Source organism: Ranitomeya imitator, chromosome 10 (assembly GCF_032444005.1).
Source record: "Ranitomeya imitator isolate aRanImi1 chromosome 10, aRanImi1.pri, whole genome shotgun sequence".
Lineage (NCBI taxonomy): Eukaryota > Metazoa > Chordata > Amphibia > Anura > Dendrobatidae > Ranitomeya > Ranitomeya imitator.
The window spans coordinates 114,808,065-114,833,970 of NC_091291.1; positions in this window are offsets into that span (position 1 = coordinate 114,808,065).

Below are 25,906 nucleotides of genomic sequence, written 5' to 3' on the forward strand. Positions count from 1 at the left end.
AATAAAATCACCCCCCCTCTTATTTGGGCGTACAGCCTGAATACCATAGAAGACTGCTCCTTTCAGGGATTGCCCGTGTTTTTCCTTAAAATGGCGTGATAGGGGGTGTTCCAGCAACCCTTTCTGGATGTTCTTAAAGTGTTCCCTGATGCGTATTTTCAATTGCCTTTTGGTTCGCCCTACATACAGCTTGTTGCATGGGCATTGAATTATATAAATCACTCCCACGGAGTAGCAGGATATATTATCTTTTATGGAAAATATTTTCATGCCATCAGCATCCTGAAAGGTTGATATCCTGGTCTTCCTGAAGGTAGTCTGGGTACAACCATAGCATCCACCACATGGTAGGAAACCCCCTTTTGATGTATTAATACTGGAATTTTCTCTTGGGGCGCCCGTGAGGGTCATTTTCGTAGTGGGAGCTATTAGATGGCCCAAGGACTGGGCTTTTCTATAAATAAATCTCGGATTGTTAGGAAGTAGCTCACCCACCACTTTATCAGTTTGCAAAACTGACCAATGTTTGCGGATGATGTTGACAAATCTACGATGCCCATTGTGGAATTGTGTTACAAAAGACAAGTTTCGGATTTGTTCTTCAATGGGACCATCTCTTATCCTAGCTGGTTTACTATGCTTTTCCAGTATGGATTCTCTGGACACTTCAGTTATTTCATTTTGGGCTTTCTTCAGTACCGATTCGGGGTATCCTTTCTCCAGAAATTGATCCGTTAGGTACTTGGCTTCCTCCTTGAAATCCGCCAGATTTGAACAATTGCGACGTATTCTAGTGAACTGGCTTTTTGGGATGTTCACCAACCATACTGGTAGATGGCAACTGTTAATATTGATAAAACTATTGGAGTCGACCTCTTTATGGTAGCACTTGGTACATAAATTGTCCTGTTCTACAAAGATGTTTAAATCTAAAAAGTTAACATTATTGGTACTGATGTTAGCGGTGAATTCCAAGCCATATTTATTAATATTAAGCTCTGTGATGAATTTATTGAGATCTTCGTGGGACCCTTCCCAAATGAAGAATACGTCGTCTATAAAGCGACGCCAGACAACTAGGCCTGGATAGAGCAATCCGTCTTTGTAGATATGGAGGGTTTCCCACCTTCCAACATAGGTATTTGCGTAACTGGGCGCAAATCTTGTACCCATTGCGGTACCCCACGTTTGAATATAATATCTATCCTCATACAAGAAATAGTTGTGGTTGAGGATGAATTGAATACTTTCTATGATGAACTGGATCTGTGCTTGCATGTATATCCCCAGGCCTTGGAGAAAATATTCCGCCGCTTGACACCCCTTCTCATGATCAATGACTGTATATAATGATTTGATGTCTAATGTACCCATTATATAATTTTTCTTCCACTTGACCTCCCTTAAGCATTCCAAAGTGTGTCCCGTGTCTTTTAAATATGCCGGTATTAAACTCATGCACTTTTGTAAATGTATGTCAACACCTGCGCATCCAGCTTCTACAAGAGCGTGACTTCTTCCCGGCGCAGCGGACTTACAGGAACGCAGGTCCGGCATCTGGGTCTGAAGCTGACAGCTCACCAGCGCATTGAAATCTACATAGCTACACCAAGTAAGGTATTGGTTATTAGCAGTGGCGATTAATGGGTGCGATCTAATATAAGTATAAGGTCTAAGTAGTCACCCGTGTAGTTAATAGCCACTGCCACACAGGTATTTTAGCAGCGCCCATGTAATACCACAGTATTCTGCACGTTCATCAGCCATGTTCACATATGGTACCTGGTGCAAAAGTCAAGACACAAGAACAACCATCTCCCTGTCCCTCACATATTCATGAATACCGGTCTCCTGATTATATGCTCAGACCAGTATCATTTCTCACCTTTTTCTAGCTGTTTTTCCTTTCCTCATGGTATGATGACTATAAATATAAGTTGACGTCTGTTACAAAATTCGCTTGCACTAGATTATTTATTGAATGCTACAATGTTTTTGTTAGGTATTCTCACACCATATGTGCCAGGCACTTACTCAATCCTTCCTCTTCTTACAGTACCGTAGTTATAGGACTCTGTTAGCTTCCTTGGATTCAGTCTATGACTACAGCAACATCTATAGTGCACTAACTGAAGCACTATCTATCAAGTTTCTAAAAGTTACAAGGCTGTCTTGTTGTCCTAGGACATAAACAGCACATATCATAGTGGGTATGGTGACTGTCCCTAAGGAAGAACCAGAGGCGTAGCTAGAGCTTTTGCCGCCCGGGGCTGTTCCCGAGTTTGGCGCCCCCCCCCCTTCCACCCCCCACTCAATACACACAAAGGTTACCAAAAATGGTTTTCCTGTTTTGTAGAACGTAAACTGGGCCTAATGGTGTCACCCCCACATGCCAAACCTGTGACTTAATACCACCACACCATGACCAGGCCACATAGTGACCGAATAATACTACATACAAGGGACAAATACCACAACACCATTTCCAGACCACATATTACCACCACATAGTGACTGAATACTACAATACTGATCAGTAATAAAAAAAAAACCACAATACTATCACCATAAGTGCCAGTATTCACAGGAGATCTGTACTTAGTATGCAGTGTCTGTGTAGAGGTAATACAGAGATCACTGGTGACATTATACACAGGACCTCTATATAGTATACAGTGTATAGTGTCAGTGTATAGGTAACACTGACTCACCAGTGATGTCTCTAGGTGAAGTCCTTCATCTTTCATCCAGCACAGACCGCCATCATTCCTTCCAGCCAGGACTCGTTTCTGCAGGAAATAACACAGTTATCTCGAGCTCCGCTTGCAGAACACATTACTTAATTTTTCACAACTTCTACATTACACCACATGAAGATAAAAAGGCGATATAGTGTCACTCTGCACAGTAACAGGACCGCCCCCCCATTTAAAACAGTATACTCAAAAAATAAAATAAATACATCACTGCAGTAATAATATCCCTTAATTATCCCCTATGGTAACACTATTCCCCACCCTGGCCCCGTTTATCTCATTCCTGGCTCCAGCCATATGTTCTCGCATCCTGCCCTCATGAGTATCCATTCTACCCCATATGATCTCCCCATCCTGCCCCACCAGCCTCCATCGTATCCGTCCTGCCCCATGATCCAATCCTGCCCCGTATCTCCAATCATGCCCCGTATCTACATTCTGCCCATGCCTCAAGTCCTGCCCCCAGTGTGTCCAGCATATTACCCCCATGTTGTCCAGCAATCTGCCCCAGTGTGTCCAGCATATTACCCCCATGTTGTCCAGCAATCTGCCCCAGTGTGTCCAGCATATTACCCCCAGTGTGTCCAGCAATCTGCCCCAGTGTGTCCAGCACTGCCCCCAGTGTGTCCAGCAATCTGCCCCAGTGTCCAGCCTTTCCCCAGTGTGTCCAGCAGTCTGCCCCAGTGTGTCCAGCATATTACCCCCAGTGTCCAGCATTGCCCCAGTGTGTCCAGCAATCTGCCCCAGTGTCCAGCATTGCCCCAGTGTGTCCAGAAGTCTGCCCCAGGGTCTCCAGCATTGCCTCAATGTGTCCAGAAATCTGCCAAAGGGTCTCCAGTATTGCCCCGGTGTGTCCAGCAATCTGCCCCATGGTCTCCTGTATTGCCCCAGTGTGTTCAGCATTCTGCCCCATGGTCTCCAGTATTGCCCCGGTGTGTCCAGCAATCTGCCCCATGGTCTCCAGTATTGCCCCAGTGTGTCCAGCATTCTGCCCCATGGTCTCCAGTATTGCCCCAGTGTGTCCAGCAATCTGCCCCATAGTCTCCTGTATTGCCCCAGTGTGTCCAGCAATCTGCCCCATGGTCTCCTGTATTGCCCCAGTGTGTCCAGCATTCTGCCCCATGGTCTCCAGTATTGCCCCAGTGTGTCCAGCATTCTGCCCCATGGTCTCCAGTATTGCCCCAGTGTGTCCAGCATTCTGCCCCATGGTCTCCAGTATTGCCCCAGTGTGTCCAGCATTCTGCCCCATGGTCTCCAGTATTGCCCCAGTGTGTCCAGCAATCTGCCCCATGGTCTCCAGTATTGCCCCAGTGTGTCCAGCAATCTGCCCCATGGTCTCCAGTATTGCCCCAGTGTGTCCAGCATTCTGCCCCATGGTCTCCTGTTTTGCCCCAGTGTGTCCAGCAATCTGCCCCATGGTCTCCTGTATTGCCCCAGTGTGTCCAGCATTCTGCCCCATGGTCTCCAGTATTGCCCCAGTGTGTCCAGCATTCTGCCCCATGGTCTCCAGTATTGCCCCAGTGTGTCCAGCATTCTGCCCCATGGTCTCCAGTATTGCCCCAGTGTGTCCAGCATTCTGCCCCATGGTCTCCAGTATTGCCCCAGTGTATCCAGCAATCTGCCCCATGGTCTCCAGTATTGCCCCAGTGTGTCCAGCATTGCCCCCAGACAGTCAGACATAAAGAAAAAAAAAAAAAGTAAAATCCTCACCTCTCCCGTTCCTAGCGTAGGTCCGGTGCAGTCAGCGTCTCTCCGGCTCTGCGACGCTCAGGACAGAGAGGCAGAGCGGCGCGCACAGTAGTGACGTCATCGCGCCCTCTGCTCTGAGACGTCGCAGAATCAGAGGACGCTGAAGCCGCAGGAACCAGGAGAGGTGAGTATTAGAGCGGGGGGCGGGGCCCGGGGGTGGGGGGAGCTGGCCCTGGTCGTGGCGGCGGACGGCGCCGCCCGAAGATTTAAAGGGGCGTCTTCTTTTTTTTTTTTTTTTTCCTTCTTCTCCTGCAGCGCCGGCCGCGGCCGCCCCCCGCATTGTGCCGCCCGGGGCGGACCGCCCCCCCCGCACCCCCCTTCCTACGCCACTGGGAAGAACCCACAAAAAAACAGCAATCATGCTTAAAAAGGGCATTTAACAAGAAGTCGTCTATAACTCACACTGCATAGTGACGTGCTAGTGACTGTCACCATGTTATTATGGCAGCTTGGCCATTTCTCTGCATGCTGAAAATTAGATCTTTTGCCCATATTATCCTAAGGAAGGTTTCAGCCAATCGGGATATGATATCAGCATTAATTAGGTAAGGTAGACCATTTATTGAGTTTGGCCAGGTAGGAAAGTAAAAGCTTGCCGACTGCAGGATTTATGGTACATTCATGATTCCATCCATAAATTTTCCATTCGCAAGGGATTTAACATGGAAAGTATGCTGTGCTTAATATACTTAAATAATGTTCAAATCCCGCTAAAACCTCTATGTTTATGCTGTAGATAACTGGACGATTGATGGCTCTGAAGAGAAGTCCCTTGTGCAAGATGTAAATATACAACCTTGTGCTCTTAAATGTAGCCGAAAAGCAAGGAATCTGTACGAGAAATAAGACCAATAGCCTGAGCCTGCCCGGGAAGTTTTTCATAAAGATTCCTATACGTGCAGAGATAATTAGGTTTCGACCTTTACTTCCACAGTCAGTGGTTTTAGAGCTCACAAATCATCATTACTTCTGACACTCCCGGATTATTATAGTTTGGTACTTCCTGTTATCATCAACTTGTCAAATAATAAGCCTCACCTGAAGAGCTTTAACCCATGCCATGCATTGGGTGTAGGACATATAGTATATCAGTGTAGTTCCGATGCTGCAGAAATCAGGCCATACAAGAGTTAATTGTAACAGAAATCCCTTAGAGTGAATGTACATTGGTTCTGTTCAATTTACGATAATTTCAGATCTCAACTCCTCCAGGAGGACATTTACTGGCTAATGTTGGCTAGCACGTGTTGTGGTCTCTGCATGTGGTGTTTATTCATACATGGGGGCGTTGCAATAGTAATTAAGAGCCATAATGGAAAGGATATTAATATAGACTGTTTCTGCCATCCAGCCTTTTATCCTTGATAATAATTAAACCATTACTAAAGTATACCTAATCAAGGAGCTACTGCAACCATCACATTGTCACATCTCCATCAGGACCTATTCCCGCGATGTCTGCTTCTGTAGCCAGGCACCACCGTATTCATTCTATGGGCGACTCTGGTGATACAAGAGACACTAAGGTTAGGGTGGCCGGGACCATCAGTGCCAACCAGTCTGACAGTATGGGTGTGTGTGCTGTTCAGCTGGAGTCATCAACTCCCTGCTCTCACCATTTGGAGAGCACCGCACCCAACTTAAGCCTCCAGCTTACTGCTGGAATCTGCCAGATATAGCCTTGTGGTCCTCTGCATCAGTACTGCTCATTCAGCTCTAATATAGTGTGTTTGTTTCCTATTATTCGCCTAAGCTTGTTTTATTGAATCTTCTTGTGTCTTCCAATCTTGTACTTTTCCTGGCCTCTTGGTTTTGACCGGGTTACCTGACCACACCTGCTAGCTTGCACCAACATACAGCAGTTTATTCCATGGCCTCAGCCCAGTGGTCTCTGTTTCAATCCAAATCCCTGTTCAGGGGACAAAGGGTGAAGGCCAAGGAAACCCCTGTGATCTGGCAAACTGAGTGGCTTGCGCTAAGCCTGTCCAAGGTAGCCATTTTAGAGCTGCGAGGCGACCATTTATAGAACCACATTACACACCCTTGATGATGTGATCACTGATACTCTACTATTAAAGGAGTTGTCCATCTTTGAGAACATTATTTTTTCATACTTACATGCACATATATGAGGCTAAAAGTAATTTTTTTATTTGGTTTCAGTAAACATTTTGCACCATTTGCCTCCTATAGTCTCTGTGTTTCACTGTCTACTGCCGGCAGCAGAATGAGAATCAGTCAGTCGGCTGGCTATTTCAGTCTGACTGTGAGTTTGTAATTCTAATCTGTCTTTTTCTGACCTGATCTAATCTGATTTATGACTACATGCCACATCATAGTTGAATGTGCAGAAAAACAAAAAGCTTGTAAAAAAGATGGTGCAACATTTTTAATAAAACCTAATTACAAAAATAAATGTTATCCCCAAAAACATATTTTTAAGTTTAAAAAAGCCCCTAGAATGGACAACCCCTATGATGTCATGTGTGGAATAACTTGAAGCATGTGAGCCCCAATACATATTATAAATAGGACCCCCAAGTATCAGACGTCTAATAGTTCTAGCTCTCTAATATGGGCCAGAGACCCTTTGACTCCCTAGACTGTAGAGTTATAATAATAATAATTTTTATTTATATAGCGCCAACATATTACATATTCCGCAGCACTTTACAATTAAGCGGGGACATGTACAAACAATAAATTCGGTACGAGTTAAGACAATTTAAACAGTGACATTAGGGGTGAGGTCCCTGCTCGCAAGCTTACAATCTACAAGGAAATGGGGGGACACAACAGGTGAAAAGTGCTTGTTATTTCAGGTCAGCCAATTATAATAAATAGGGATTTTCATAGAAAGCTGCATGATCTGGTCGTCAGCCCGTGTGTTTAAGTGCAATAGTCAAGTATCAAGTGCATTTATCATGTGTATGGAGGGTGTGGAGACAGATGAATAGTAGGGTGTAGATTCAGAGTAATATTTGGAAGGAGGGAACAGGGCAAAGTTAGTTTTCCGAGTAGTTGATGTGGTAGGCTTGTTTGAAGAGATGGATTTTTAAAGCGCGCTTGAATAGGTCGGGGCTAGGTATCCGTCTGATCATCTGGGGAAGTGCATTCCGGAGAGCTGGCGCAGAACGAGAGAAGTCTTGGAGATGGAGGTGCGAGGTTCGGATTACGGGGGATGTTAGTCTTAGGTCATTCGTAGAACGGAGTGCACGTGTAGGGCGATAGACGGAGATGAGAGAGGAGATATAAGGCGGTGCAGAACTATGGAGAGCTTTGTGGGTGAGAGAGATGAGTTTATACTGGACCCTGTAGCGAATGGGTAGCCAGTGTAATGACTGGCACAAGATGGAGGCATCGGTAAAGCGGCTGGACAGAAATATGACTCTGGCTGCAGCATTCAAGATGGATTGGAGAGGAGAAAGTTTGGTAAGAGGGAGACCGATCAGAAGAGAGTTGCAGTAGTCCAGACGGGAATGAATAAGAGCGACAGTAAGAGTCTTAGCAGTTTCAACGGTGAGAAAAGGTCGGATTCTGGAGATGTTGTTAGGATGCGGGAGCTACTGCAATCCCTGCACCCACTGTAGTTACACCCTTACACCTCGAGTGACCCTCTATAACATAGTAACATAGTTAGTAAGGCCGAAAAAAGACATTTGTCCATCCAGTTCAGCCTATATTCCATCATAATAAGTACCCAGATCTACGTCCTTCTACAGAACCTAATAATTGTATGATACAATATTGTTCTGCTCCAGGAAGACATCCAGGCCTCTCTTGAACCCCTCGACTGAGTTCGCCATCACCACCTCCTCAGGCAAGCAATTCCAGATTCTCACTGCCCTAACAGTAAAGAATCCTCTTCTATGTTGGTGGAAAAACCTTCTCTCCTCCAGACGCAAAGAATGCCCCCTTGTGCCCGTCACCTTCCTTGGTATAAACAGATCCTCAGCGAGATATTTGTATTGTCCCCTTATATACTTATACATGGTTATTAGATCGCCCCTCAGTCGTCTTTTTTCTAGACTAAATAATCCTAATTTCGCTAATCTAACTGGGTATTGTAGTTCTCCCATCCCCTTTATTAATTTTGTTGCCCTCCTTTGTACTCTCTCTAGTTCCATTATATCCTTCCTGAGCACCGGTGCCCAAAACTGGACACAGTACTCCATGTGCGGTCTAACTAGGGATTTGTACAGAGGCAGTATAATGCTCTCATCATGTGTATCCAGACCTCTTTTAATGCACCCCATGATCCTGTTTGCCTTGGCAGCTGCTGCCTGGCACTGGCTGCTCCAGGTAAGTTTATCATTAACTAGGATCCCCAAGTCCTTCTCCCTGTCAGATTTACCCAGTGGTTTCCCGTTCAGTGTGTAATGGTGATATTGATTCCCTCTTCCCATGTGTATAACCTTACATTTATCATTGTTAAACCTCATCTGCCACCTTTCAGCCCAAGTTTCCAACTTATCCAGATCCATCTGTTATAAAGCATTAGGACATAAATAACTGTGAAAGTCTCACCAGGGTGACATCACCTTCTGCTGACCTCACATTGACAGAGCTTTCTTTTCCGCTAAGCTCTGGTGACACGGCAGGACTGCCAACGCCATGCTGATTGTCTGCCAGCTCCACGCTGCCATTGATTCTTCAAAATTCAAATCATTGTGGTGCAAAGTGGATCTCAAACTTGGACATTACTTTTACCCTCTCTGTTGGTGACTGTGGAAACTAATCAACCATTGCACTCATACACCATGCCAGGAAAATACTACTGAAGGTCCTACAAAAACAATTACAGCCTTACTTTGACAAAGAACTGTCAGAGGAACAAGCAGGATTCAGAAAAGGCAGAAGTCCATTCTATTAAATAAAGAACCCCTCCTGAAACTATGGGGAGCCCCGGGAGATTTTCCAAGTACATATGTATCTTTGGCAGGATATACAGTACAGGTCCAACAGGATAATCCACAATCAAATATTTAGACAGATTCTGGTCAATTAGTCCATCATGTAAGAAGTCATTGACCAGAAGCTGTAAGGCTAGGGTCACATTGCGTTAGTGCAACCCGTTTAGCGCTAGCGCTAGCGGGTTGCGCTAACGCAATGTTTTTAATGGGGCCGCGTCCTGGGGTCGCGGTAACGTCCCCGCTCTCGCAGATCCCCGAAACACCGGCGCGTCGCTAGCGCGTGCCGAACATGGCACGCGCTAGTGCTGCGCGTTCCCATTGCCGTGAATGGGCGCGCTAACGGACGCGTTGCACGGCGTTAATTTCGCCGTGCAACGCTGTCCGTTAAGCGCGTTCCCATAACGCAATGGGAACCCAGCCTAACTTCGACTGAAGAAGGGCAGTAGGGTCACAAGTCAGCTTCTCATAGACTACTTAATCATCCAATTGATGCAAAATCTCAGCTCTATAGTTACAAGTATCCATAACAACCACCACCCCACTCTTATCTGCTGATTCGATTTTCATTTTCCTGTTATTATCTAGATTACATGACCATTGCTTTGGAGATGTCGGGAAGCTTTATTAGCTGTGTGCGCTGCCCGCTCGCGTGCACTGGGCCCGCTCGTGAACACTGGGCTGGGTAGCAATTCACTGGTGACACAATGTGGCGCGGTGACGTGATTGGATGCCGCACGTCAAGCAGAGGGTGGTTATAAATGGTATAGTCTCTAACTGGGTCGCTGTGACCAGTGGGGTACCGCAGGGGTCGGTGTTAGGATCTATTCTCTTCAACATATTCATTAATCATCTGGTAGAAGGTTTACACAGTAAAATATCGATATTTGCAGATGATACAAAACTATGTAAAGCAGTTAATACAAGAGAAGATAGTATTCTGCTACAGATGGATCTGGATAAGTTGGAAACTTGGGCTGAAAGGTGGCAGATGAGGTTTAACAATGATAAATGTAAGGTTATACACATGGGAAGAAGGAATCAATATCACCATTACACACTGAACAGGAAACCACTGGGTAAATCTGACAGGGAGAAGGACTTGGGGATCCTAGTTAATGATAAACTTATCTGGAGCAGCCAGTGCCAGGCAGCAGCTGCCAAGGCAAACAGGATCATGGGGTGCTTTAAAAGAGGTCTGGATACACATGATGAGAGCATTATACTGCCTCTGTACAAATCCCTAGCTAGACCGCACATGAAGTACTGTGTCCAGTTTTGGGCACCGGTGCTCAGGAAGGATATAATGGAACTAGAGAGAGTACAAAGGTGGGCAACAAAATTAATAAAGGGGATGGGAGAACTACAATACCCAGATAGATTAGCGAAATTAGGATTATTTAGTCCAGAAAAAAGACGAATGAGGGGCGATCTAATAACCATGTATAAGTATATAAGGGGACAATACAAATATCTCGCTGAGGATCTGTTTATACCAAGGAAGGTGATGGGCACAAGGGGGCATTCTTTGCGTCTGGAGGAGAGAAGGTTTTTCCACCAACATAAAAGAGGATTCTTTACTGTTAGGGCAGTGAGAATCTGGAATTGCTTGCCTGAGGAGGTGGTGATGGCGAACTCAGTCGAGGGGTTCAAGAGAGGCCTGGATGTCTTCCTGGAGCAGAACAATATTGTATCATACAATTATTAGGTTCTGTAGAAGGACGTAGATCTTGGGATTTATTATGATGGAATATAGGCTGAACTGGATGGACAAATGTCTTTTTTCGGCCTTACTAACTATGTTACTATTATCAGGAGAAACCACCAGGTGGCACTCCCCAGTGTTTTATGCTGCCCTGACAGTGAGAACCCAGAGTCTCAGACAGCCTGTGACAGCTATACTCACAGCGCCCGAGAGCTGGGCAAGAAAACACCGTAACAGCTGAGCTGGAGTGAGCAGAACGCCAGGTAGTGAATGTACTGAAAGGACCTGTGGTCACGTGACAACAGGGGGCGGGGCTTAGTGTCCTGTAGCAGGAGTATGCAGGATACTACAGGAACAAAGGGTACAGGAGAAGGGAAAGGGAGTCACCGGACACCAGGGAAAGGATGAGGCAGAGGGAGGCGCAATCCAAGACAAGCCGAGGTCAATAAACGGGAACGGAAACGCAGTACACAAGGAGCAAGGAAATAAAGAATAGTCAGGGACGTGGCAGGAGTCAGAAAACCAGAGAAGCAAATACACAGTACAGAATCAGAAGGCAAAATCACACCAGGGAACAGAACCGAGTCAGAACCATACAAGCAAACTAGAATACTGGCACAAGGCACAAGCAAACAGAGGTCAACACACTCAGCCAATAGCAAAAGTATAACTGACAGAGACTGAAGCTTCCCAGGACTATAAGAAGCTCACCCCGAACCAAAGAGAGGCCAATAACAAGCCCCAGGTGTGCAGGTCAGAGCCTGCACTGATCAACACATTAACCCCTGGCGTGCAGGTGAAACCCAGCACTGGGATCATGACAACTATGTTACTATGTTACGCGCATGCGCATTGAACCGCGACTTTTACTCATTTCCATTTGTGTCACTTGGACATAAGTGTGAAGAATGCCTGACGTCCACATTTTTACACAATATGTGTAGCGTCTTTATGTTATATTACAAAAAACAATTCTATTTACATAAGATAGAACCTGATATTGGTTTTTGCCTCAGGAAATAGAACAAAGTGTACCATAAGTTACCTAGAAGAACCTAATGACTTTACAACGTATGGCCATTTCATAGTAAACATTAAGTTAAACATTTCTCCTTAGATTTTTTTTAACTGAATTAACAATATATAATTAGTTGCTTTTGGGTATGTGAAGTTTTTTGTACTCAACTAATTAAATGAGTCTAGGCAATTAAGTGAATATTCTGCATTAATGGAAAATTCTGAATCAAACTAAAGTCACATAAAATGAGTTATTTGCATGTGTATATATCATTTATGTTTAATATCTATAGAGTAAATTGACAACCCTGATTAGTTTTGTTTTTTCTACTCTCCAACATGATATTCTAATTAGACATGAGCGAATCTTTTGAAATTTGAATTCACCAATTTTTTTCCAAAAATGTTATTCCTATCACAGTTACTCCAAATGCCCTGAAAATAAATTTATAATACTCGGAGGTTTTCTGGGACTATATCCAACCCCTTTCAATCTCTTTAATGCAATCACAGCCTTAATAAAGTCAAAGTGATCTCAACATATTTGGCTATTAGAAAATAGATGATAAGCCTTCTTCACTGCTGCGCTGTCACACACACTGCCTGTGCAGTTTATTCAGTGTCCTATGGCTGTCTCTATCTTTATTCCTAAGCTGTGAACTGAAGTCCTTTCACTATCCAGATTCCCCCCATAATGGCTGCTGCATTCCCTGCTTCTGCTTTTATACCGGCTATGACAGTCTCTCCTGGTAGGCATGTAATGTGATAGCTGCAAGGCATTATGGGGAAAATAGCTTTCTTTGAAGCAATCGTCTTCAATATGTAAAATGGCAAAGGCCATTTTTGACGATTGTCACAAATCGAATTTTAAATTGTTCAAGTTTGAAAGTAGCAAATTCCTAAAATTTCTACATAAATTTAATTTACATCACATAGATTTGCCCATCTCAATATTCTATGCTTTCTAGATTGTTTATCTCTCAAAGCTCTATATTGAAGCAATCGTGACTATTAGGAACAGTAGGGCAGTGCTCAAGATTGGTTAATTAGAGGACTCTAAAATGTAGATGCATGGACTCCAAAAAGAAGCAAAAATCACAAAGTTTCCTCAAAAACATAACACAAATCAAGTGTATGATGTCTATAACGGTTGGTAAGGGGTGCCTTCATGGTTGAAATGGGAATATCCCTTTAAATGTGGAATTGGCCAGATCCATAACCTGAAGTTCTCTGGTTTCAAAGCAAAATATGGGACAAAATGTAGCCCTTCACGTACCCTGTGTCATTTACACTAGTTGGTGGTGGCTTTTAACTCGCTCTAACTCCTCTTGTAGGTGCATGCTGGGAGATTACATATTACATAGTACACAAACCTAAGTGTGTTTTGTATTTTAGCCCCCGACTTTTCTGACACCACCCCCGCTTATGACCTCAGCTATTGCGGGCACATGTCAGCTCTATAGATCAGCTGTCTTGTGCCTGGAAAGGTGCGGGCTCCGGCGCTGAGACCGCACCTTTCCAGGCACAAGACAATCAGGGCGAGTACGACATGGGCGTACTTTTACGCCCAATGTTGGAAAGAGGTTAATACATTATTTACACTTCTCCAAATTTTTATTTTTTTATTTATTTTTTTTCGCCCAATTTTTTCCTGTTTCTCCTGTTTACAAAACCGACTTGAGTATCAAATGAATATTGCAGTCCTATCGCCCTGCAAAAAAAAAAAAAAAAGCTCAAATTTAAAGGAATAAGCAAAATACATAAAAAGGTAAAAAGTTACAATCACTAAATAAAGCACTCAGCAAGACAGATCAGCAAAAATTGTTTTATCAGTGTATAACCCCGCCCCCCCACCACCACCAACGACAACACCACCCCCTGTTCATTAAGGGGTTAATGCACAAATGTAGTGACCTGGGCTAAATTACATGATTGATGTTTAACAACACCCTCTTATCAATTAATTAATTCAGCCCAGGGCCATTTTAATAAATGAGCAAAAGTGGTACTGGTCAAGGGCGGCCCACCAGGAGAGGGGGCCCACCAGTATGCTTACAAATAATGGAACTTGGATAGATGAGGCCCCGTGTCATATGAAGACAAAAAAGCCTTTGTTTTAGAAAGAGTGCTATAAGTCTTTAAGATGCAAATTCAAGTTCAAGGGAGCAGGCAGCAAGCTTAGCGGCGGCAAACCTACACGGAATAACAACTACCACGAGCCAAAAAAAAAAAAAAGTCTGAGTTTTCATCAGGGACGGATCACAAGTTATTTCCAATTCACTTCTTTAATTCTACTATATTAGATATATAGCGACTCACAATGTGAGATACGATTTTCATTTTCGGTAACCCAACTGATTACTTCTAAAATCGTTCTTGGTCTTTCTGATCTAAAGAGTAAATTCACTCTGCACTTTAAAAGTAAATTCCAGAATTTTCCATTAGAGTCATTAATTAAGGAGTCATTCAGACTTTCTAATGAATAATTTTGTACTATGTTGCTAAGCAGCAGTGGAATATTTTTGGCCATTGCCTAGTAACTGGTGCAAAAAGAAGTTGGAGACTATACTGGATCTAATGAAGGCTAATATACAGTACGAAAAAAATAAAAAAGTTTTCGAGACAGACAACCAAAATTGGGATACAAATGGTGTAGGAAGCCAAAGCCGAGAGGCAATAAACTTTATAAAAGTAAGGTCAACATCCATATAAAAAATGCTCTAGATTAGAATAGATTGGGGGAAGTCAAAGAGCTAGCTTTTAGGAGAGATTTTAAAATATATATATATATAGTATATTAGGAAAGGTTTTGAATGCAAAATTTTAAGAGGATCAGATAGGAATTCACCGATTGGCAGGTATTTTGCAGACAAAGGAGAGAATTTGTGGCAATATTGGAAAAGACTTCACCCCACAAAAATTTGTAAATAATTTGGTGGATCAAAATTCTGCAAAGGTGATACTATTTAAGGCTAGTGTCGCGCAAGGGGAGATTCTGTCATCTGAGAGAATTGGGATGGGTAGGCTAATCACACTCTCTTGATCAAAGTGTGATCGGATTTTCTCGATAGAGAAGACGGATTATAAAAAATTAAAACATTTCTTAAAGAGTATGTAACGAGATTGTAAGTTAGCCCTTATCCATAGGGTTGAATATGACCTGTTGATTGCGGGGGGTTTGACTGCTCCTTTCAAATTGGGCTTTGAAAGTAGGTGTAGATTTCATATTCTGGATTTCAAGTAGTCCAAAAATGCACTGGATTTCTCAAAAGGCATACTACTTTTCAGAATTTGGCACAAATCACTATAACTTATTAGCCTCAATTCATTAAAGGGAACCTGTCACCCCCCCCCCCCCCCCCCCCCCCCATGGCATTTTTAACTAAAAGAGCCACCTTGTGCAGCACTAATGCTGCATTCTGTCAAGGTGGCTCTTTTAGTTGGGGAACCTTCTGATGCTGCAATATTAGTTTTTTTAATTAGCCCGCCATACCTGTAGTTTGTTAGGGGGCATGTCGTTTCCCCCAGACACAAACTCATCCCAGCCATCCTTCAGCCCCTCCGTGCGCCAGTCGCTGCCTCCTGTGCCTTCATTAACGTCCCCGGCGCCTGCGCTGTAAGTTCCCATCATGTGAATGGAGTCGAAGGGCAGCGCAAACTGCGCATGCCCGAAAAAGGAACTTACAGCGCAGGCGCCGGGGACGTTAACCCCTTTACCCCCAAGGGTGGTTTGCACGTCAATGACCAGGCCAATTTTTACAATTCTGACCACTGTCCCTTTATGAGGTTATAACTCCGAAACGCTTCAACGGATCCTGGTGATTCTGACATTGTTTTCTCGTGACATATTGTACTTCATGATAGTGGTAAAATTTCTTTGATAGTACCTGCGTTTATTTGTGAAAAAAACGGAAATTTGGCGAAAATTTTGAAAATTTCGCAATTTTCAAACTTTGAATTTTTATGCAATTAAATCACAGAGATATGTCACACAAAATACTTAATAAGTAACATTTTCCACATGTCTCCTTTACATCAGCATAATTTTGGAACCAAATTTTTTTTTTGTTAGGGAGTTATAAGGGTTAAAAGTTGACCAGCAATTTCTCATTTTTACAACACCATTTTTTTTTAGGGACCACGTCTCATTTGAAGTCATTTTGAGGGGTCTATATGATAGAAAATGCCCAAGTGTGACACCATTCTAAAAACTGCACCCCTCAAGGTGCTCAAAACCACATTCAAGAAGTTTATTAACCCTTCAGGTGTTTAATAGGAATTTTGGAATGTTTAAATAAAAATGAACATTTAACTTTTTTACACAAAAAATTTAATTCAGCTCCAATTTGTTTTATTTTACCAAGGGTAACAGGAGAAAATGGACCCCAAAAGTTGTTGTCCAATTTGTCCTGAGTACGCTGATACCCCATATGTGGCAGTAAACCACTGTTTGGGCGCATGGGAGAGCTCGGAAGGGAAGGAGCGCCGTTTGACTTTTCAATGCAAAATTGACAGGAATTGAGATGGGACGCCATGTTGCGTTTTGAGAGCCACTGATGTGGCTAAACATTGAAACCCCCCACAAGTGACACCATTTTGGAAAGTAGACCCCCTAAGGAACTTATCTGGATGTGTGGTGAGCACTTTGACCCACCAAGTGCTTCACAGAAGTTTATAATGCAGAACCGTAAAAATAAAAAATCATATTTTTTCACAAAAATTATATTTTTGCCCCCAATTTTTTATTTTTCCAAGGGTAAGAGAAGAAATTGGACCTCAAAAGTTGTTGTCCAATTTGTCCTGAGTACGCTGATACCCCATATGTGGCAGTAAACCACTGTTTGGGCGCATGGGAGAGCTCAGAAGGGAAGGAGCGCCGTTTGACTTTTCAATGCAAAATTGACAGGAATTAAGATGGGACGCCATGTTGCGTTTGGAGAGCCACTGATGTGCCTAAACATTGAAACCCCCCACAAGTGACACCATTTTGGAAAGTAGACCCCCTAAGGAACTTATCTGGATGTGTGGTGAGCACTTTGACCCACCAAGGGCTTCACAGAAGTTTATAATGCAGAGCCATAAAAATAAAACAAAATTTTTTTCCCACAAAAATTATTTTTTAGCCCCCAGTTTTGTATTTTCCCTAGGGTAACAGGAGAAATTGGACCCCAAAAGTTGTTGTCCAATTTGTCCTGAGTACGCTGATACCCCATATGTGAGGGGGAACCACCGTTTGGGCGCATGGGAGGGCTCGGAAGGGAAGGAGCGCCATTTGGAATGCAGACTTAGATGGAATGGTCTGCAGGTGTCACATTGCGTTTGCAGAGCCCCTAATGTACCTAAACAGTAGAAACCCCCCACAAGTGACCCCATATTGGAAACTAGACCCCTCAATGAACTTATCTAGATGTGTTGTGAGAACTTTGAACCCCCAAGTGTTTCACTACAGTTTATAACGCAGAGCCGTGCAAATAAAAAATATTTTTTTTCCACAAAAATTATATTTTAGCCCCCAGTTTTGTATTTTTCCAAGGTTAGCAGGAGAAATTGGACCCTAAATGTTGTTGTCCAATTTGTCCTGAGTACGTTGATACCTGATATGTGGGGGGGAACCACCGTTTGGGCGCATGGGAGGGCTCGGAAGGGAAGGAGTATCATTTGGAATGCAGACTTAAGGTACCGTCACACTAGACGATATCGCTAGCGATCCGTGACGTTGCAGCGTCCTCGCTAGCGATATCGTCCAGTGTGACAGGCAGCAGCGATCAGGCCCCTGCTGTGCTGTCGCTGGTCGGGGAAGAAAGTCCAGAACTTTATTTCGTCGCTGGACTCCCCGCAGACATCGCTGAATCGGTGTGTGTGACACCGATTCAGCGATGTCTTCACTGGTAACCAGGGTAAACATCGGGTAACTAAGCGCAGGGCCGCGCTTAGTAACCCGATGTTTACCCTGGTTACCATCGTAAAAAAACAAACAGTACATACTTACATTCAGCTGTCTGTCCCTTGCCGTCTATTTCCTGCACTGACTGCTGGCCGCAAAGTGAAAGTGAAAGCACAGCACAGCGGTGAGTCACACAGCGGTGACTCACCGCTGTGGCTGTGCTCTGCTTTCACTTTGCGGCCAGCAGTCAGTGCAGCAAACAGACGGCAAGGGACAGACAGCTGAATGTAAGTATGTAGTATTTGTTTTTTTATGATGGTAACCAGGGTAAACATCGGGTTACTAAGCGCGGCCCTGCGCTTAGTTACCCGATGTTTACCCTGGTTACCGGGGACCTCGGGATCGTTGGTCGCTGGAGAGCGGTCTGTGTGACAGCTCTCCAGCGACCAAACAGCGACGCTGCAGCGATCCGGATCGTTGTCGGTATCGCTGCAGCGTCGCTAAGTGTGACGGTACCATAAGATGGATTGGTCTGCAGGCGTCACATTGCGTTTGCAGAGCCCCTAATGTACCTAAACAGTAGAAACCCCCCACAAGTGACCCCATATTGGAAACTAGACCCCTCAATGAACTTATCTAGATGTGTTGTGAGAACTTTGAACCCCCAAGTGTTTCACTACAGTTTATAACGCAGAGCCGTGAAAATAAAAAATCTTTTTGTTTTCCCACAAAAATTATTTTTAGCCCTCAGTTTTGTATTTTTCCAAGGGTAACAGGAGAAATTGGTCCACAAAAGTTGTTGTCCAATTTGTCCTGAGTACGCTGATACCCCATATGTGAGGGTAAACCCCTGTTTGGGCACACGGGAGAGCTCGGAAGGGAAGGAGCACTGTTTTACTTTTTCAACGCAGAATTGGCTGGAATTGAGATCGGACGCCATGTCGTGTTTGGAAAGCCCCTGATGTGCCGAAACAGTGGAAACCCCCCAATTATAACTGAAACCCTAATCTAAACACACCCCTAACCCTAATTCCAACGGTAACCCTAACCACACCTCTAACCCTGACACACCCCTAATCCTAACCCTATTCCCAACTGTAAATGTAATCTAAACCCTAACCCTAACTTTAGCCCCAACCCTAACTGTAGCCCCAACCCTAACCCTAGCCCTAACCCTAACCCTAGCCCTAATCCTAGCCCTAACCCTAGCCCTAACCCTAGCCCTAACCCTAGCCCTAACCCTAATCCTAGCCCTAACCCTAGCCCTAACCCTAACCCTAACCCTAGCCCTAACCCTAGCCCTAACCCTAGCCCTAACCCTAGCCCTAACCCTAGCCCTAACCCTAGCCCTAACCCTAGCCCTAACCCTAGCCCTAATGAGAAAATGGAAATAAATACATTTTTTTTTATTTTTCCCTAACTAAGGGGGTGATGAAGGGGGGTTTGATTTACTTTTATAGCGAGTTTTTTAGCGGATTTTTATGATTGGCAGCCGTGACACAGTGAAAGACGCTTTTTATTGCAAAAAATATTTTTTGCAATACCACATTTTGAGAGCTATAATTTTTCCATATTTTGGTCCACAGAGTCATGTGAGGTCTTGTTTTTTGCGGGACGAGATGACGTTTTTACTGAAAACATTTTCGGGCACGTGACATTTTTTGATCGCTTTTTATTCCGATTTTTGTGAGGAAGAATGACCAAAAACCAGCTATTCATGAATTTCTATTGGGGGAGGCGTTTATACCGTTCCGCGTTTGGTAAAATTGATAAATCAGTTTTATTCTTCGGGTCAGTACGATTACAGCGATACCTCATTTATATCATTTTTTTATGGTTTGGCGCTTTTATACGATAAAAACTATTTTACAGAAAAAATAATTATTTTTGCATCGCTTTATTCTCAGGACTATAACTTTTTTATTTTTCTGCTGATGATGCTGTATGGTGGCTCGTTTTTTGCGGAACAATATGACGCTTTCAGCGGTACCATGGTTATTTATATCTGTCCTTTTGATCGCGTGTTATTCCACTTTTTGTTCGGCGATATGATAATAAAGCGTTGTTTTTTGCCTCGTTTTTTTTTTTTTTTTTCTTACGGTGTTTACTGAAGGGGTTAACAAGTGGGCCAGTTTTATAGGTCGGGTCGTTACGGACGCGGCGATACTAAATATGTGTACTTTTATTGGTTTTTTTTTTATTTAGATGAAGAAATGTATTTATGGGAATAATATTTTTTTTTTTTCATTATTTTGGAATATTTTTTTTTATTTTTTTTTACACATTTGGAAAAAATTTTTTTAACTTTTTTACTTTGTCCCAGGGGGGGACATCACAGATCAGTGATCTGACAGTTTGCACAGCACTCTGTCAGATCACTGATCTGACATGCAGCGCTGCAGCCTTCACAGTGCCTGCTCTGAGCAGGCTCTGTGAAGCCACCTCCCTCCCTGCAGGACCCGGATCCGCGGCCATCTTGGATCCGGGGCTGGAGGGAGCAGGGAGGGAGGTGAGACCCTCGCAGCAACGCGATCACATCGCGTTGCTCCGGGGGTCTCAGGGAAGCCCGCAGGGAGCCCCCTCCCTGCGCGGTGCTTCCCTGCACCGCCGGCACATCGCGATCATGTTTGATCGCGGTGTGCCAGGGGTTAATGTGCCGGGGGCGGTCCGTGACCGCTCCTGGCACATAGTGCCGGATGTCAGCTGCGATAAGCAGCTGACACCCGGCCGCGATCGGCCGCGCTCCCCCCGTGAGCGCGGCCGATCGGCTATGACGTACTATCCCGTCCAGGGTCAGATAAGCCCAGGGCACCTCGACGGGATAGTACGTCTAAGGTCACAGAGGGGTTAATGAAGGCACAGGAGGCGGCGTCTGGCACACGGAGGGGCTGAGTGATGGCTGGGAAGCATTTGTGTCCGGGGGAGGAAAGACATGCCCCCCGGACAGACCACAGGTATGGCGGGCAAATTAAAAAAAGAATATTGCAGCCTTGGAAGGGACCCCAAATAAAAGAGCCACCGTGACAGAATGCATCATTAGTGCTGCCCAAGGTGGCTCTTTTATTTAAAAACACCGGGGGGGGGGGGGTGTGACAGCACATTCAGCTTAGAGTGGCCATTGACATATGTCAATGGCACCGGGGATTCCCAGCCAGTGTCCCACACTGGTACTTGCCCAGCCTCAAGCTGCTTTGCATTTGCGATCATTTGAACATGTGCGGGGAAACCCCAATGGATTTCAAGTCCATCGCCTTAACCACTCAGCCACGACCACTCAGACAGATTCCCTTTAAGACTGGTGTTTTGCAAGCCAGTGTTAATAAGCGACGTGGAGGAATAAGATGCACCAAATTCATGAAGACGCACGTTCCACTTAATGAATTTGGTGCATCTTATCAGTGATGTGTGCCTTCACCAGAAATGTTATTCCAGCCAAGGACTCCAGTAACATTTGTGGAGTAGACAACATTGCCACTTTCCATGATTTTTGATGGGCGGGTGCAGCTACACCCCTTCCTACTGCTGTTCCTCCATTTTGGTGGAAACTGACACTAAAATGCCAAAAGTCATCAATATTTTTGCACAGCATCATGTTACGCAGAAAATGTTGTGACTATTCAAAATGTTTAGCCCTTAATCACTTTGATATATCATCGCCATTGTTTTTTAAGACTGGCACTTAAAATATCACTCTTTACTAAGGAAAACGAAAGGGTTTTTAAGGAACAAAGTGCCGAATCCAACACAAAAGAGCCAACGATGGCATCCAGTGGTCACCATTTACCTTTAATAACATCTGCAGGTTTACTTGTAGCAACAGTCATTTAGAAGAGAGGAATATCGCCACATGTTGTGCCCATCAATATGGCAATATCTGTGATGGACGCTTGTATGTGGATGTAATCACAGCCTTGGGGCTCATTCGTACATCAGTTTTTTTCACGTACGAGAAAAAATGACTTTTTTCCATTGACCCATAGACTTGCATTGACTAGTTTGATCTAACACTCGAATTAACATCGGATTTATCTCCGTGATTTTGCACAAACCACTCGGTCAAACGACAAAATCTGACATGTGAATGACCCCATAGACTATCATAGGTATGAGTGCTATAATGCCCAGATATTAAATATTTTGATTAAAAATTAATTTAAAAAAGCAGCACTTTACCTCTACGTCCTGATTATCCAGTACTTATAGTTCGGTGTTTGATGGCAGACACAGTCTAAGAATAAACCCTGACCTCGGTTTACCTTTCCATGTTATGTTGGACTTTGGTTCATTGCATCTATTGACAGTATGCTCCAGCAACATGAATACGTGAATCCACCTTCAAAGCACTGATAAGCGTGGTATTCCTGTTGTTAGAAAGCTAAAAAAAAAATCAAAGAACCCACAGAGGTCAAAGTATTTCATGTTCATTTATATTTGTCAGCCTTTTTTTTTTTTTTGCAGAAGACGGCTATTTTTCAGATTATACATTAAGACTTAGTTGTGAAGTTGAACTGTAAATATTGACGTTTGTTGGGTGGTTTTTATAGTTAGGAAAGTTCACATTCTGTATTTCCTGCTAACTTTAAGACAGGATGTTCTACCAGACTACATTTACCTTTGTACTGTAGCACAGGATCGGCAAACTAGGCATTTAGAGGCAGGAAAAACTAGCCCCTTCCCCCCAGCAATGCGCAGTCAACTGCAGAGTACTGTAAAGTTGAAAGCAATGATGAAGGAGAGAGTGTCAGGTGACGCTCCCTCTCCCGTCATTCACCCTCTGCTTTTGACACAACGGGCATGATGACATCACTTCATCGTGCACCAAGCAGTGGAGCTGCTGAGCAGACATGCTACAGAGACCGGAGCAGCGGGGGAACAGGGAGAGGTGAGTATGTATGTATTTATTTTTAAATCAGTGAGTACGTGGGGGGCCATAATACTGGGGAACTACGGGGCTGCATTATATTATATGTACTATATGGAGGCTGCATAATATTTTATAAAGGACTATGGGAAGTGCATTATACTATATGGGGGCTGCATTATACTATATGAAGGTTGCATTATACTCTATCAAGAACTATGGAGAGTGTATTATACTATGTGTACTATACTCTATCGATGACTATGGGGAGTACATTATACTTTATGGAGGACTATATGGAGTTTATTATACTGAATGGAAGACTATATGGAATGCATTATACTATATAAAGGATTATGGAGTGCATTGTACTATGGGAGTGCATTGTACTATAAGGAGGACTATGGGGTGCATTATACAATATATAGAGGACTATGGGATGCATTATACTTTATTGAGGACTATGGAGTGCATTATACTATAATTATACTATAATAAGGACTATGGGGACTGTATTATACTATATGGAGGACTATGGGGAGTTTATTATACTATATAGAGGATTATGGGAACTGTATTATACTATATGGAGGACTATGTGGAGCACTATGGGGTGCATTATACTATCTGGAGGACTCTTGGGTGCATTATACTAAACAACAAAAATATTGCCTATTCATGATGTGATTGGATTGTTTATGCTGGAACAAGAATCATTGTTCTTAGCAGCACATTGCCCAGTGAAAAGTGCAGATATGATGCTGATAACATGATACTGTCTGGGTACAGATTGATTTACTAGTGATCGTTCTGTGCCCATCATTCTTCCACAGCCGTTGGAAAGAGGCCGGGAAACAAGCGTTGTACGATTTCAATATTTGTTTAGCGGCCTGGACTTTACGCATGCAAATACAACTAAAATGCTTCTTTGTCATGGTGCGATATGTGAGCATTTAGGACCCCACTTTAATTTTTTCCCAGAATCCTACTTTATCTAAAACTGGTCCTACTGTATGTGTGGCACCCCTAGGGGTATTTGCCACAAAAATAGTTACTGACAGTAAATGCAAATACTAAAATAGCAAGACTGCACTACCACCTCCGGCCAGAAGGGGGAGCTCCAGAGACTCCCCTTGATCCATTCTGGTCTGAGAGAAGAACTGGCAGTTGGGCTAAGGAGCTGAAAGTGAGAGGTCATACAGTTGAATCTCTAACAGCCCTGTGACTGTTACCAGGCCTAAATCACCGGCCTGAGGAGAAGAGGGATAGAGAAAAAGGACATTGTGAGAACCGGGTAGCATTAATCACTACCCAGAACAGGCGCAAAGACGGATACCGGATCCGTGGCTGTATTCATTACATATAATACAGCAACCGGAAAAACGTGAGGTGATATCAGCTTCACTAGGGTCGGACGCAGCAACAGACACAGAGTTCAGCGGTACTCCTGGAGGGGGTAAGCCGATAAAAGGACTCGGGTTGCCCGTCGAACCAGGACCCGGAGGGGACAGATTGGGCCGGCAGCCAGTTCACATACAGCAGCAGGGCCACACAGATATTGCGTACAATAAGAGGCGAAGACCCCGGCAGGGTCAAAGTAACTCAGAGTTCCCATACAGACTCCGGTGACAGGACTGGTTGTAAATCCTTTTATGTTAAAGTAAACTGGTTAAACGTTTCAGTGCCTCAGTCTTTCATTTGGACAATAGCCATCTATCCAGGATTGGGATCGTCACCGCTGGGAGAGCCTGCTGCTGATCAGGTGGGTGCCTGTTCCCTCACGATATCCTTTACACTGTGCATTGCCTGAGGCCACAGCACCGGGTCGGGCCACCCGTGACACCCCCCTCAACAGACAGACCCCATTGGTCCGGTGCTGGGTACCCCGGTCTCTTGGGCGTCACAATTGGCGTCACGAACAGGATCTAGCCAGCCCGTATACCGGGTATTGTGTGCCGTGAATGGAGCCCAATACTATGAAAACTTGGATGAAAAATCTTGAAAATTGACTTTATTAAAGAAAAATCCATTCTCAATTGAAAACTATTGAAAGTGACTTTTCCCCATTGGTTATAATGGAGTAAAGATGGCCGCCATCCCCTGAGGTAATCACTTCATAACCGTTAGGCATGAGACTGTTAATTGAGCTACGCCATCACCTGAGCCCCAGTCTAACTGAAAAACTTCAGAATCCGCCATTACAGAGCGCGGTGGGTGGGAGCAGCAGGGGGCGTGTCATTGTGGGCGGCACCAAGCTGAGCGCTCTGACATCAGAGCAAGGGGAAAATCGATCCTGCTGCACAGCGGAACGAATCTACACTATCCCGACGGAAGCGGAGGACCGGAAGGGTCCGGATTAACTAAGGGGGCACAGTATGTCGCAGCACGGAGACGCCGCAGCACCCGGCGACGCTAATGCAGCTGAAAGACAGAGTGTCGATAGAGAGTCCGGTAGCGCAGCGGTGCAAGGAGTGGCGCCCATCATGCCGGTGCTGATGCCATATACCCCGGGTGGCCCATGGCTTCCAATGTATGAAGGTGAGCCTAATACCCTTGACGATTTCAGAGAAAAGATGCTGGCCCATTTTGACATGTTCCCTGTGGGTGAAGTTCAGCGTGTTAGTCTCCTGATGATGCAGTTAAGTGGCCATGCTAAGCGAGAAGTCACAGCATGGGCAGCTGATCTAAAAGGCACTGTTGAACGCATATTTGCTGGATTAAAAGCTACATTTGAAACCACTGCCAGCAGCAAAGCTAAAGTACGATTCTTTAATTGCAAACAAAAAGTTAATGAGGGCGTGAGAGACTTTGCCTTAAACCTGCAGGAAGCCCTTAAATCACTTACACTGGCTGAACCCATTTTTAACACCGGAGCGGATAAACTGCTAAGAGATCAATTTATTGAGGGACTCTACACCCCTTCTCACCGGGGGCATGTGAGCATGCTTGTTTTTAAGAACCCTGAATTGACATTTGCCCAATTAAAGGAGAGCGTTATACGTCTCCGGCTGGCAGAGGCACCTC